This window comes from Panicum virgatum, chromosome 5K (genome assembly GCF_016808335.1).
Source record: "Panicum virgatum strain AP13 chromosome 5K, P.virgatum_v5, whole genome shotgun sequence".
Taxonomy (NCBI): Eukaryota; Viridiplantae; Streptophyta; class Magnoliopsida; order Poales; family Poaceae; genus Panicum; species Panicum virgatum.
Window position 1 is genome coordinate 27,802,039 of NC_053140.1, and position 13,193 is coordinate 27,815,231.

Sequence of the window (13,193 nt, forward strand, 5' to 3'; positions counted from 1 at the left end):
TAGAAAAAGAATTGAGAAAAGGAAAACATGAAAAAAAGGGGACCTTTTGTCCCGGTTGGTAACACCAACCGGGACAAAAGGGTGTGCCAGCCACGTGGACGCTGGCTGCCCAACCGGGACAACAGGGGTTTCCCAACCGGGACAAATCAACGTTTTTTAGTAGTGGCGACGGGTAGAGAATGTGTATAAAACCGGAAATATCATACATATTCATAAACATCGGTGTAGCACAGTGGAAAAACTTTGGTTCGAAACCCACCCGCGCTTATTTTTTTTTGCTTGGCAGCCGGTGGCGAGCAAGTGGACGGTTTCCGTTGGCCTGGTGACATAGCGGCCGGTAGAGAATGTGTTAAAATACACTAAGTAATGTAGCTCAGTGGTAAGGGTGGTGCTTCCTAGTTGGGAGGTCCTAGAATTAAGAGACTTAAGAAGATGCAGGCTTGGTAAAAAAAATATTCTGCTCCGCATAACAGACTTAAGAAGATGGAGGCTTGATAATAAAAGAACAAGCCCGTGAGTAAATGGGAGCTGAGCCAAAAATAAAAAAGAAAATATTTATTTTGTCAAAATAGTGGTTGAGTATGATATCAAATTCATGATTTTAATTTCAATGTATGATGGTTACCGAAGTTCATCACAGAAATCGGACCTGATTTTTGGCCTCAATGGGCTATTTTTTGATCTGTCACGAAAATTCGCAAATTGTCACATATGGTGCACTGTTCGGGATGTTCTTTGAATATGCCGCTAAGAATCCGTCACGGATTAAATAGTTTTTTTAGTGATGTCTCGTACGATAATGTAAGGTCCGTACATGACATGAATAATGAACACAAAATTGATGGTATTATGTAGATATATTATATTACGCAAGTACTATACTAGTAATTATAAAAGGATACACGTTTTTAGAGAACGAACCATGTTCAGATACCGTTCACATTAGCGATTAAACTACATTTGAAATGTCATCCTCTCAAAACAATGTACGCGCAGCAAAGACTCACTAGCACCATTCTTTCAACTGCAGATAAGCGAGAAAACGAATCCAACCAAACAATTCAGAAGCCGTGACACGGTAAATAATCCAACTGCAGACAAAATTGGGTTTCGCACGTCACCAGACTATACACTTTGTCATGTGTACTCACAGCCGGGTCATAGTCACGTAAGGAATAATCATTCAATACCAACGATCCGACGAATCTCGCTGACCTCGTTCTCACTATCGTCCTTGTTGATTTGCGTTGGAACACACTAGACCAAAAACTTTGCACACTGACCATGGGTGTGGCTTGCGTAGACCTATCGTCCTTGGTGACGCTTACGCGACGCCTAGACTAGGAAGTATTGAGTACTACAGTAGTTGCAAGTCATTATCATATATAGTAATTTCGTACTGCAATTGCGATCACATCTGCCATCTGATCTTCAAGGTTGTTTGGATCCGAGAGCTAAATTTTAGACCATGTAACATCAAAGAGAATTTTAATATTTAAATTATTAAATAAAAATTAATTATAAAATTAACTGCAGAACTCTAGGGTTAAACTGCGACACGAATCTACTGAAGTATATTAATATATGATTAGCGAATAGTTACTGTAGCAAATTATGAATTAATTTGGCTCATTAGATTGGTCTCGCGAATTTGCACCCATCGGTGCAAAAAAATTTATAAACAGATTTTATTTGATACTTCAAAATACTAAAATTCTTTTTAATGTGATAGGGCTAAAAAGAAATCTCTGGAAACAAACATGGTCTCAATCCTCCTCAAAATCCACTTGCGACCATGTCACTTGCCATTCTTGCCTCTCTCGCCGTCCTCGCGTTTTCCTGTGTTCGGGCATGGCGGCGGCGGGCGAAGACACCGTCTCCGCGCCGCAGCCGCTGCGGGGCAACGCAGCGGTGGTCTCGGGCTCTCGGCGGAGGGCAAGTTCGAGCTCGGCCTCTTCAGCCCCAATGCCTCCGGCCGGTTCTATCTTGGTATCTGGTACAAGAACATCCCTTGCAGACCGTCGTTTGGGTCGCCAACCGTGTCAGTCCCCTATCTGGTGTTGCATCGGCGGAGCTCCGGGTCTCCCCCGATGATGGCATCCTTGAGCTCGTCAGGCTGAGCAAATCCTCTGGCTCGTGAGGCGTCGTGTGGTTGTCCAACCTGTCGTCCTCGTCGGTATCGTCGTCGCCAAGGTCGAACCTCGCGGCGATGCGCGACAACGACAACCTGGTCCTCCTCGAGGGGGGGGGGGACTCGTCCAACATGCTATGGCAGAGCTTCGACCACCTGACAGACACGCTGATGCCAGAGCGGTGGCTCGGTGAAAACAAGCTCACCGGCGAGTACCAGACGCTGATGTCGTGGCGCAACGCTGGGGATCCCGCGCCCGGGATGTTCGTGACAATCCAGGTTTTAGGCGTCAAAAATAAAATTTTTGTGTTGATTTAAAAATTTAAACCATGATTTCTATAGCAAAGGTATTTTTGTTATTTTGGAAAAATGCAAAGTCCTTTTTACAAAATAGTTTTGCAAAAGTCAAACTTTCAAAATTTATGAGAGGTTAAAATGTATAATTTGTTTTTCACTTTTACCCCCATAAAAAGATGTATTTATACTTAAAACTACCCTTGCAATTTTAAAAATAAAGTTGTGTTCTTTTGCATTTTAAAAGATTTGACGGATTTCAAAATAATTTCAAATCCTTTGATCTAGTGAAAATTTGCACAACATGAAAGTGGTAGGTCTTGAAAAACTGAACAATTTTCATTTTGGGCACTTTTTCATTCGAGCCATAGATCAACAGGAAATTTTATTTTACAGTTAGACCCCTGACCTTTTGGAAAATTACAAAATTACCCCGCCCACCTTCTTCTTTCCTCTGTGAAACAGGGGCGCTGCCGTCCGCCGTGGGATCCTGCCCACCGGCTGCCCTGCGCCGCCTCGGGATGCCACCTCGACGCCCACGCGTCGCGCCTGGAGCGCCGCCGACACCTGAACCGCCTCTGTTGGCTCCCCTACCCTGCGCCATGCCGCCCTCTCTCGCGCCACGACTGCCGACCCGCCGCAGAATGTCCTCCGCCGCCGGATTTGACCTTACGCCGGCCTTATCTCCCTGGATCCCTTTCCCTCTCGTTGATCCTCTCCACTCCGGGCTATAAATAGCCCCGACAGGACCCCTCGCCGGCATCTCACACCACCACCCTGTCCGCCATGGCCGCCGAGCTCTGAGCTCGCCATGGACACACCCCTCCACCCCCATCTCGACCCAAAAGCAGAGCGCAACCACCTTCCTCTTGGTTCTTTGGAGCTCCCAAGCTAGCCCCCGTTGCCCAGAACCGCCGGACCACCGCTACCCGTCGCCCGCACCTCGTCGGACTTACTGGCCACGCCAGCGACCTACCTCCCGGCCGTCCCAACTCCTCCCAAAGCCACCAATAGGTGTGCCTTGTCCTCCTCTTCTTTTTCCCCAAGCATCCCCTCACTCCCATGGCCTGAACTCACCGGAATCCGGTCGGACAGAGCTCCTCTGCCGTCGACCATGGCTATAGGGACTTGATTGCATTGATTGATTTATTTCCAGGGTCTTTTCTGCAAAATTTACATACTCTTTCAAACCCTTTTTCAGTGAACTTTCAAAATTCATAATAATTAGTGGAAAAATAAAAAAATGCCAAGTAAATTTTGTTGGTTTTCTCTTGACTAGCTTTACAACTTTGGCTACTAAAATTTGTTTGAAACTTTATATTTTGTGCTCTAGTTTAATTGTTTGCAAATGAGTAATTTATTTATATCATTTCAACCATAGCTTTGTTATACTTGATTTTTTTGGAACCTATAACCCTTTTACCATGTATAGTCTTGTTTGAAAAGTTTGATCCAAATGCTTGAACTTTGTTTGTTATTTCATGTGTTTTGTTTATTTCTAGTATATACACCTGTTTTATTTATTAAAGCATGTTTTTGTTAATTTCTTAGAGTCATCTTTTTATCATGATCTCTACTAATCACAAGTGGCTTATGATAATTTTTTGGAGAATTTTTGCCTTGTTGAGCTTGAGTTCTTAATTTATTCTTAAGTTCTAGGATTAATTCATAAATGCTAGTTCTTATTTATATACCTGTTCTTTTCTTTTGAACTTTGAGTTGATGCTTGATGTTTAAAACCCTAGTTGTTGAATTTTCTTTTGAATTCAAATTTTAGATTTGAATTCAACCCACCCTATGTTCCTGATTAGAACTACCCTTGCTTTTCCTTGATTTCAAACCATGCTACTTAGTGTAACTAATCTTGTTATTTTATGCAATTCCTTGTGTTTACTTTTACTCTATAAACAATTGACCAGTAAAGTAAAATTTTTAAACTTGGTCTTAAATGTTTACTTTATTGGATAACAATTTTTTAGTAAAGAAAAGCTATACTTAAGCACTTCACTAAATTCAACTATTGCATTGCATATAGAAATGATATCGCTAGTCGACGGAACGTACAAACTATTCCATGAACCAGACAAGGATACTTCTGAAATCCAAGTCAACATTATGAAGATAACGAAGACCTGAACATGAACCCGAAATCCATGAGTGAACTGCATGAAGTCCAACCAACGTCGTGGAATTAACTGAAGTTTCGAACTTCAATTCGGAAGAGCTAAGTCTACTAACTTTATAGACTCTACTAAAGACAAGCCCCGGTGCATAATCCCAGTATTTTAAATTATGCAATTTTTTTACTTGTGCATTTAAGTTATTAGGAGTTGAATGAAAACATTAGATGCATAATTCTAGATTACTATTGATTGAACACTAGAATCTGAGTTCGAATAACTGCTAGGCTAATAGAACTGGTAAAAGTCGAGTGATTGCCTGTCACTCGCGAGCTTTATAGGAGTTGATTGTTTACTTTCTGCAATCACTATAAGGACCATGGACGGATTTGGTTACAAGCTTCATATTGAAATCTGTCTATGTTGATAAACTTGATAAGGCCGCAGTGTGTGGTAGTGTTGATTAAGCGTTTGAAAATACTAGCCACATGTCGTAAATATGGTACACGGCAAGCCTAGTAACTGATCGGCCCGGCAAGTGGACTTTACCCCACTCTCTCTTAGAGATAGGAAGTTAATTTATGACGAAAGTTCATTATATGTTACGCAATGACTACGGGTACTGGATGTGGACTGTTCGCTGTACTCGGGGAGAGTGGCGCTGATCCACGACCCGAAATAAGAAGCCAACGGTTGCTTGGGAGTGACTCAACGGTGCTCCAAGCGTGTGTGTGTGTTAGATTTACCTTGCAATGATTGAAATTCGGTTCGAACTGTTCCGTCTCTCACGGATATTGAGACTGCTTAATCTCTTTGCCACGTAGAGTCAGAAGTGAAACAAAAAGGATACTTAATCTTGTTGGATGCAAGTAATTTTCTATACCATGCTTGTATAGATAGGTGCAAATCTAGAATGGTTAATCCAACTAGAATCTGAAAGTTAAAACTTGAAATTAAGGACCTACTCTTTATTGCTTTTCAGCAAATAAACTCCAGAGCCTTCACAAACCTTGCATGTCTAGTTAAAATGATGTTATACCCTTAGACGGGTCAGACTTGCTGAGTACTAGTATACTCGGTCTTGCTTTTAACATTGTTTTTAGGTAACCTTTGGAAAGCTTGGTGAGATTGACGTCATGTACAGGCTTCATCATGATGTCATATATCGACGCTAGCTATCGTATTCTTTCAGCTGTTTATAAAATCTGAAGAACTTATCTCTTTTCAAATTTTTGAGGTATCCTGTTCAAATTATCAAACTTAGTTTGCAATAACTTTTATTATTGAAGTTTGTATTGTAATCTCTGGACTAACTTTTGAGTGAGGTATGTTGTTTTGATCCAAAATACAGTGGTGTTATTGGGAGTTTACCCGACAGACTGTCAGATTACTCCGTTGAAGTGCATGTAGATGATGGTTAGGACACTTTAACTGGATTAATTCTGGCGGTTCTGCCACAATGTTCACTTGCACAGTGGACCCCAACGGCAGCAGTAAATTCTTCCTCCTCTAGAACGGATCCCGCGCACTGGTGCAGCGGCCTTTGGACGGGGCGTGTCTTCGCCAACATGCTCTAGGTGCTCAACAATGTGCTCTTCAACCAGACGTACGTAGGGGTGATAATGGGCCATCAAATTTGACCTAGATAATCTAAAGGTCAGGCTCTAAAAGGACTGGGCTCCAATCTTATACAATTTTGAGCTAAAAAAATTAAAGGCCAAATTGGACTGTGAAGTGACCACTAGGATTGCACGAAGGCATTGCTGGCACGACCGCTACGGCATCATGCTCGGCATTGCTTGCACGAAGGCTGCCACGTGCATCATACACTTTGACATTAAGCCAGAGAACATATTGTTGGACAAGGATTTGTGCCCGAAGATCGCTAACTTTGGGATGGCCAAGATGGTGGGGAGGGGCTTCAGCCGGGTCCTGACGACGTTGCGGGGCACCATAGGGTACCTTGCGCCAGAGTGGATCTCGGGGCTACCAAGGAAGATGTGTATAGCTTTGGAATGGTGATCTTCGAGTTCATCTCAGGGCGGCCCAACACTGTAAGGAACATGGTCCCATATAGATCATTGTTTGTGATTTTGTTGGTTGAGTGACAACATAATTAATGGGACTAACAAGTTTGTGAGATTACATTTGTAGTAGTTTTTAGGTCCCATGGATATAATTCGAAATGTCCAAACTACCGTCAAGACGCAATGTTCAATCCATCGTCGAGATGCCATGTCCAATCCACCATCAAGATGTCAAGTCCAAATCGGCGTTGAGGTGCCAAAGTATAGTGAAAATCTAGAGATAGAAAGTATTTGAAGTATCCAAAAGATCGCCACGACAAATTGGACGAGAAGATGCAGATTCAGCTGCACCGGTTAAACCGATGCCCCACCATCGGTGCATCCGTGGTTGCCGGATACACCGACGCCCTTGCATCGGTGCATTTTGTCGTGCGTACTGAGCCAAGTGAGGAAAACTCAGTAGCACCGGTTTAACCGATGGGTCAAAGACAAGCATCAGTGCATTCAACATACTATTGTCCAGAGACGATGTCAAGTGCGCAGCAGTCAGGCTTTTAGCACCGGAAGAACCGATGCCCACTGGAGCAATGCATCGGAGCAATGACGTCAGCAAGAAAAGAAGAGTGCAATGGCTTTGTGACAGTCCCAGTGTCACCGGTTTAACCGACGCCCTAGCATCGGTTTAACTGATGGTGCCAAGGTTTGCTGCAACTGTGTCAGAGAAGCCAACGGCTACTTCCGAGCACAGTGTGACCGGAAGAACCGATGCCCAAGCACCGGAAATTCCGATGCCTACGCAGAAATGTGCCCAACGGCTCCAAACCGCTAGTTTAAGTTTGAGGCCTATATATATGTGTTCCACCGGCCTTTTGAAGCTTGCTGGAGTTCCAAGACATCACACATATACCCAAGAACACCTCCAAGCCATCAAAGAGCTTAGTAATCAAATTTTTAGTCCTTAGCACAAGCTTTGTGAGTGTTAGTGCTAGGTTAGCTCCTAAGTGAGTGAGAGAGCAAGGTGTTGTTGCCTTGTGTTTTGGTTCTAGAGTGAACCACACTTGTATCTCGGTGTGCCGGTCCCTTGGAGCATTGGTGGCTCGCCGGCACGTCAACGACCCTCCGACTTGGTGTGGAACAGCGTCGACAATATTGTGAGGGGGACGGAGACTCCTCCTTTGTGGGCAAGCTCCCTTAGTGAAAAGCGGGATCAAGGTGACCGTAATTGTGCTCACAGAAGAGATTTGATTGCCAGGAAGCGATACTCTTCATGAGTGTTTCAACAACGTGGATGTAGAGGCGTCTTTGTGGCAATCCGAATCACGGGATAAATTCTCGTGTCGAGAGTTTGCTTCCTCTCATCTTTCCTCTTTAAGCTTCCGCATTTCATATTGCAACTTGTGTGTTTTTATTTTCTTAGCGTAGTATCTTACTAAGATTAGTTATAAGTTGTAAAATTCTTTTTGGGATGAGAATTTCACATTAGAAGAACCATGGTTGCACATCTAGATAGATTGTTTTAGTTTAAATTTATTTGCAAACTAGTTGGAACTAGAGATTAAATTTTTAAAGTACCTAATTCAGCCTCTCTTTCTCTTAGACTACTAGAGCACCCGATCACTTTCGAACACGGAGTGCTACCGCACGGGGCACATCAGCGATGACGATGCAGATGCTGAGCAGCGTCCCTCGATGTTCTTTCCTGTCTGGGCTGCGTCTAGACTGGCGAAGGGAGACACAGCCGCCGTGGCGGCCCCGCGGTTGCACGGCGACGTGAGCGAGGAGGAGCTGGGGTGCGCCTGCAGGGTGGCGTGCTGGTGTGTCCAGGACCAGGAGGAGCACCGGCCGACCATGCCGCAGGTCGTGCAGGCGCTGGACGGCGTCGTTGACGTCCGCGTGCCGCCCGTACACTGGGCGCTCCAGCACCTGGCGACGCAGGCCCGCTGATGTCGTGTTGTGACCATATGTATTATTTTGTTGAGCCAATATGTCCGTATTTCTTTTTCTTTTGAGAGAACTAGTAGAGGTGTTTAAAAAATCTTAATACATAATAAATTTATTTATATTATAAAAAATAGATTGAATTACATCAAATAACTAATAATAAATGTCATAAATAAATTCAGCATGGTTAAAACATAAAATATGCTGGTTAATTCCTCGTATTATGTGTTTCTTTTTAAGTAATTTATTAATTCAAATATCTGCATCTATTTGCAATCATAAATATTTCAATAATTTGTCTATAATTTTTGCAATGTATATACCTACATGTAGTTGATTATGGGGAGCCAGGCTTGGATAGCATATAAATGAAGAGGTAAAAAAGAACTTTATAAGATTGAATTATCAATGCCATATGTTCCCATGATCTGAAAAGTGTAATTAAACCTATCTGAAAACTAACACATGGAAAAAAAATCTGAAAACAAGCATATGAAAATAAACATGGCTTTATTAAAAGTGCACATCGAGGCAACTCAAGTGAATCAATACTTCTAATACTTCTAAGCTCTCGATTCAAATAATCACAGATAAGCTCTCGGTTCAAATAATCACACATTACATGATTCAGATCATCTTTTCACGGTATATCTCAATATAGAGTGCCAAACACTCTTTTTCGCCCACCCATTTAAAAAGCAAAGAAACGATTCCAATGCATCGAAACAAAAACTTTGAAGAAAAAAGCATTAGAGGGCAAGCAAAATGCCACCCCTCTACGCTTTCCATAATGTCTTGGCGCTGCCTTGCACAGAGAGAAATAAAGACATTGCCGAAACCACACGCAGAACAGTCAAAAGATACTTCATCCTCTAAGCTAATGTATAGCGAGCAAATTCACCTCACAGAAAGCATAATGCTCCTCTTCCTAGAAAAGGTACAATATGTGAAATAATAAATAGGGTAAGTCCGTTTTTGGACCCTGAACTACCACGATCGTCCGATTTTGAACCCTAAACTATGAAACAAGGCATCCCACACCCTTGAGCTAACCAAACCATGCAAAATACCCCCCCTGAGCCGAAACCAGACCGGTTTCGTGCCACGTCCGTCGTCCAACCTGGCACCAGTCACCGAGTCAGCAAGCGGCGCCCCTCCCTTCCTCCATGCATGCGCCGCCCCTCCCCTGCTCCAACCCTGTACGCCGCAGCACATCCGCCGGCGAGGTCCCGGAGCGGCGGTGGACCCCGGCGCTCGCCGCCGCCACCTGGACCTCGGCGCGGTGGGCCCCATGGGGCTGTGTCGGACCCGCGGAGCTGCGCGCCGGCCCTCCATGCATGCGCCGCCCCTCCCCTGCTCCAACCCTGTACGCCGCAGCACATCCGCCGGCGAGGTCCCGGAGCGGCGGTGGACCCCGGCGCTCGCCGCCGCCACCTGGACCTCGGCGCGGTGGGCCCCATGGGGCTGTGTCGGACCCGCGGAGCTGCGCGGCGGCCCGGCCAGCGGGGGCTGTTGACGGTCACTAACGACCTATTTTGACCGTCAACTCCTGCACAAAAATGTACCATAATGTGGAATAAATGCTATGATAGACTTATTTACTAACGAATTCTATAGATGATGTTCTAGAATATGTGCAGGTGATTTTTAGCTAATTTCGCAGCATAATGGTGTGGCATGATCCAAGACACGACGTTCCAGCGAGTCAGGACGCGACACGTGTCAAAACATAGATTAGAGGGCCCACTATAGCAAGAAACCAACATACTAGAGGCTAATACCCGTGCCATTGACAAGTGGACCCAGGAAGAAACCCACAGACTAAAAGGGAAGGTCGGTGGGCTCACTGGGTGGCCGGCCGACCACCCTGGTCGTCCGAGCAGCCCGTGGGCCCCATCGAGTTAACCTTGCCATGTGGAGAAAGCTCATTGGATGCCTACGTCGGTTTGGAGAGGATCAGATGCAGATGGAGCTCCCCTTGGCCGTGGCTCCCTCCTATAAATATAGAGGGGGGGTGAAGAAATGAAACACACCACACAACAACACACCAGACACCCAACTCAACTCACCTTTCTCCCTTGGAGCTTGACGCCTTCATCCTAAATGCTTAGGTAGACTAGGAGGTGTAGAAGAAGAGGAGGAGAGTGAGGACGACTCGGGGGAAGTGCCGGGATTGTCGGCACTCTTCTCCACTTGTACCTCGACGTATGCTTATTCGGTTGTAAGTATTCAAGACTTTCTTATTTAGAATTAGAGTTTAGATCGCAAGTTATCATCTCTGCCTTATATAAGTTGATGTGTATGCTTAGAGAGTAGTATTTGATCTTAGCTTAAGACCCCGGATAGAAAAGGGTAGTCTTGGCCAGGGCTAAGGTTAGTAGAAAAAGGCGTAGATGTGGTGTCTAGGCTGGACTATACCACTCAGTTGTCTGATAGTCCCACAGTTTCTAGAGGTAGCCGGCAGGTGGTGACAGCCCTGTTCGAGCTCTAGTAATCCTCCATGTTCGGATATTGGATAGAGCACGTATTACTGGAGCTATCGGCTTGTATAAGCCAGTTGAAAACAATAGCTCGAAGTATTACGGCGACATGATCTCTTCTTCTAAGCATAGATTCTAGATCTTAGGAAGTCCTCTCTTCTATCTCCCCTACACCGGCGTGTGTGTCCTTGGATGAGCCTGAACCCGTAGATAGTGCACTCATGTTCCCTAGTGATACGATACCCTGGAATACTCTTGGGTGAAAGCTACAGCGGTATCCGTGCGCTTGCAGAATTATTCATGACGTTATAAAGTACCAACAAGCTTTCTGGCGCTGTTGCTGGTGAATGGTTGCTACATTATCTTCGGACTCAGTCGTCCTCGTATCTTTTTTTTCCCTTGATTTTACCTCAACCCCCGCTACCCATGGAACATCTATTCCTTTTATAGCTCTCTTCACCCAAGAGCGAGTTCTATGAGCAAGCACCCTCTGCTGACCCAATTCTTTCCACTAGCTATGACTCAGCTCAGGCCTTATATCCTTAGTTCAGGAAAATTCCTTTTCAGGAAGAGATTGTGAAAATCCTTACCATCATCTGCGTGAGTTTGAGAAAGTGTGTTCATGCAAGAAAATTTCGGGCATGACACACAAAACTCTTAAATGGAAGTTGTTTCATTTCTCCCTTTCGGAGGAGGCAAAGCAATAATACATTCATGTCGTAGGCTGTGTGAATGGAAGTTGGATTGAATATGTGTTCTTCCCGCTTTCACGAATATGTGCCTTACGAATGAAAATCTTGACTTTCCGTCAGAATAATAAAGAATCAATCGGTGTAGCTTTGGCTCAATTTACCTTATTGGTAAAATTAAGTCCAGACTTGTCATTACCCGAGTATTTATTGCTCCAACATTTTTATGCTGGCCTTGACAAGGAGTCTGCACACCATCTCGATCTTACTTCTAGAGAATCTTTTGCTCATCTTACCCCATCCTAAAGCAGGGAAGTCCTTGACAAAATCTTGGACAGAACCTCTTTCATTTGTATCCACGTGTCAGTTCCCACAGAACCCGAGATGCGGCCCGCGAAATCTTCAGAAATCGAATCGGAACCCTCAGAAAGCCAATCAGTAGATTCGATTTATGAGACCGCTCCTGAACTAAAATCCGAAACATTGGAGGAAGAAGACTCCCTACCTCCGGAGTTTCTTCGAAGTATGGAGTCGGATGTCTTTGAAGATTTTGGCAACACCTCAAGATACTTCTATCAGAAGCGACCACCGAGTCCCGTCACTCCTATAGATCCCTTAGAGAAAGATTATCTTCGGGAGATGATTCAAGAGTTGACGATGTTGATAAGTGACGAATGGCTGCAGGAAGGAGAATCATCTTTTACCCCAATCCATCTCAATTCTCCATCCTCATCATTCTACTGCCGTCTACGAGATCAAAATGTGGACGCTCTCTATAAACCCACTATCGGAGCTATTCTCATGTCAGATGAGTTTGCCTTAGCTTTTCTAGGCAATTACAAGCTCACTCCGACAGACAGACAGCTCAAGAGATCTTCAGGTTCTCTTACAAGCAGTTATGGGATACACACCGACGTGCCGTTTTGGCATGATGATGTTAGTCCGTCTAAACTTCCATGTCTTCGAAGATATCAACTTCGATTTTTGATAGGACATCCCCTTAAGGCTCTCTTTAAGGATGTTCCTAAAGACGGATGTTTAAACATCAAGTTAGGGAAGGACACTCTCCACATTCCCGTGGATCGAGCATTGAAATGCTCAGAGGAAGATCTCCCTACTCCAGAGCCAATCGAGGAAATCATGGCCACTTCCACCTTCGAGTCTTTTGACTCAGACCTCGAGGAGGATATCGAGGAAATTCTGGAAGAAGTCATCAAGGCAGAAGAATACTCCAATGAGACATTTGAACTGCCCGAGACCAAAAAGCCTTCACGACCTCCGATTGAGCTGAAGCCTTTACCTTCCGGGCTTAGATATGCTTTCCTAAATAGTGATGTAGAGTCTCCCGTGATCATTAGCAACAAACTCTCAGAAGGAGAGACACACAAACTCATCACCATCTTAGAGAAGCACCGATCAGTCCTAGGCTATACCCTACAAGACATCAAGGGCATCAGTCCCTCTCTTTGCACTCACCGAATCCCTTTGCATCCCGAAATAGCACCTTCTAG

General features: G+C 44.5%; 1 pseudogene; it reads left to right on the plus strand.

Annotated features, from left to right (window-relative positions):
- Nucleotides 1-1,851: 1,851 nt before the first annotated feature.
- Nucleotides 1,852-8,516, plus strand: LOC120709822 (annotated as a pseudogene).
- The last annotated feature ends 4,677 nt before the right edge of the window (nt 8,517-13,193 follow it).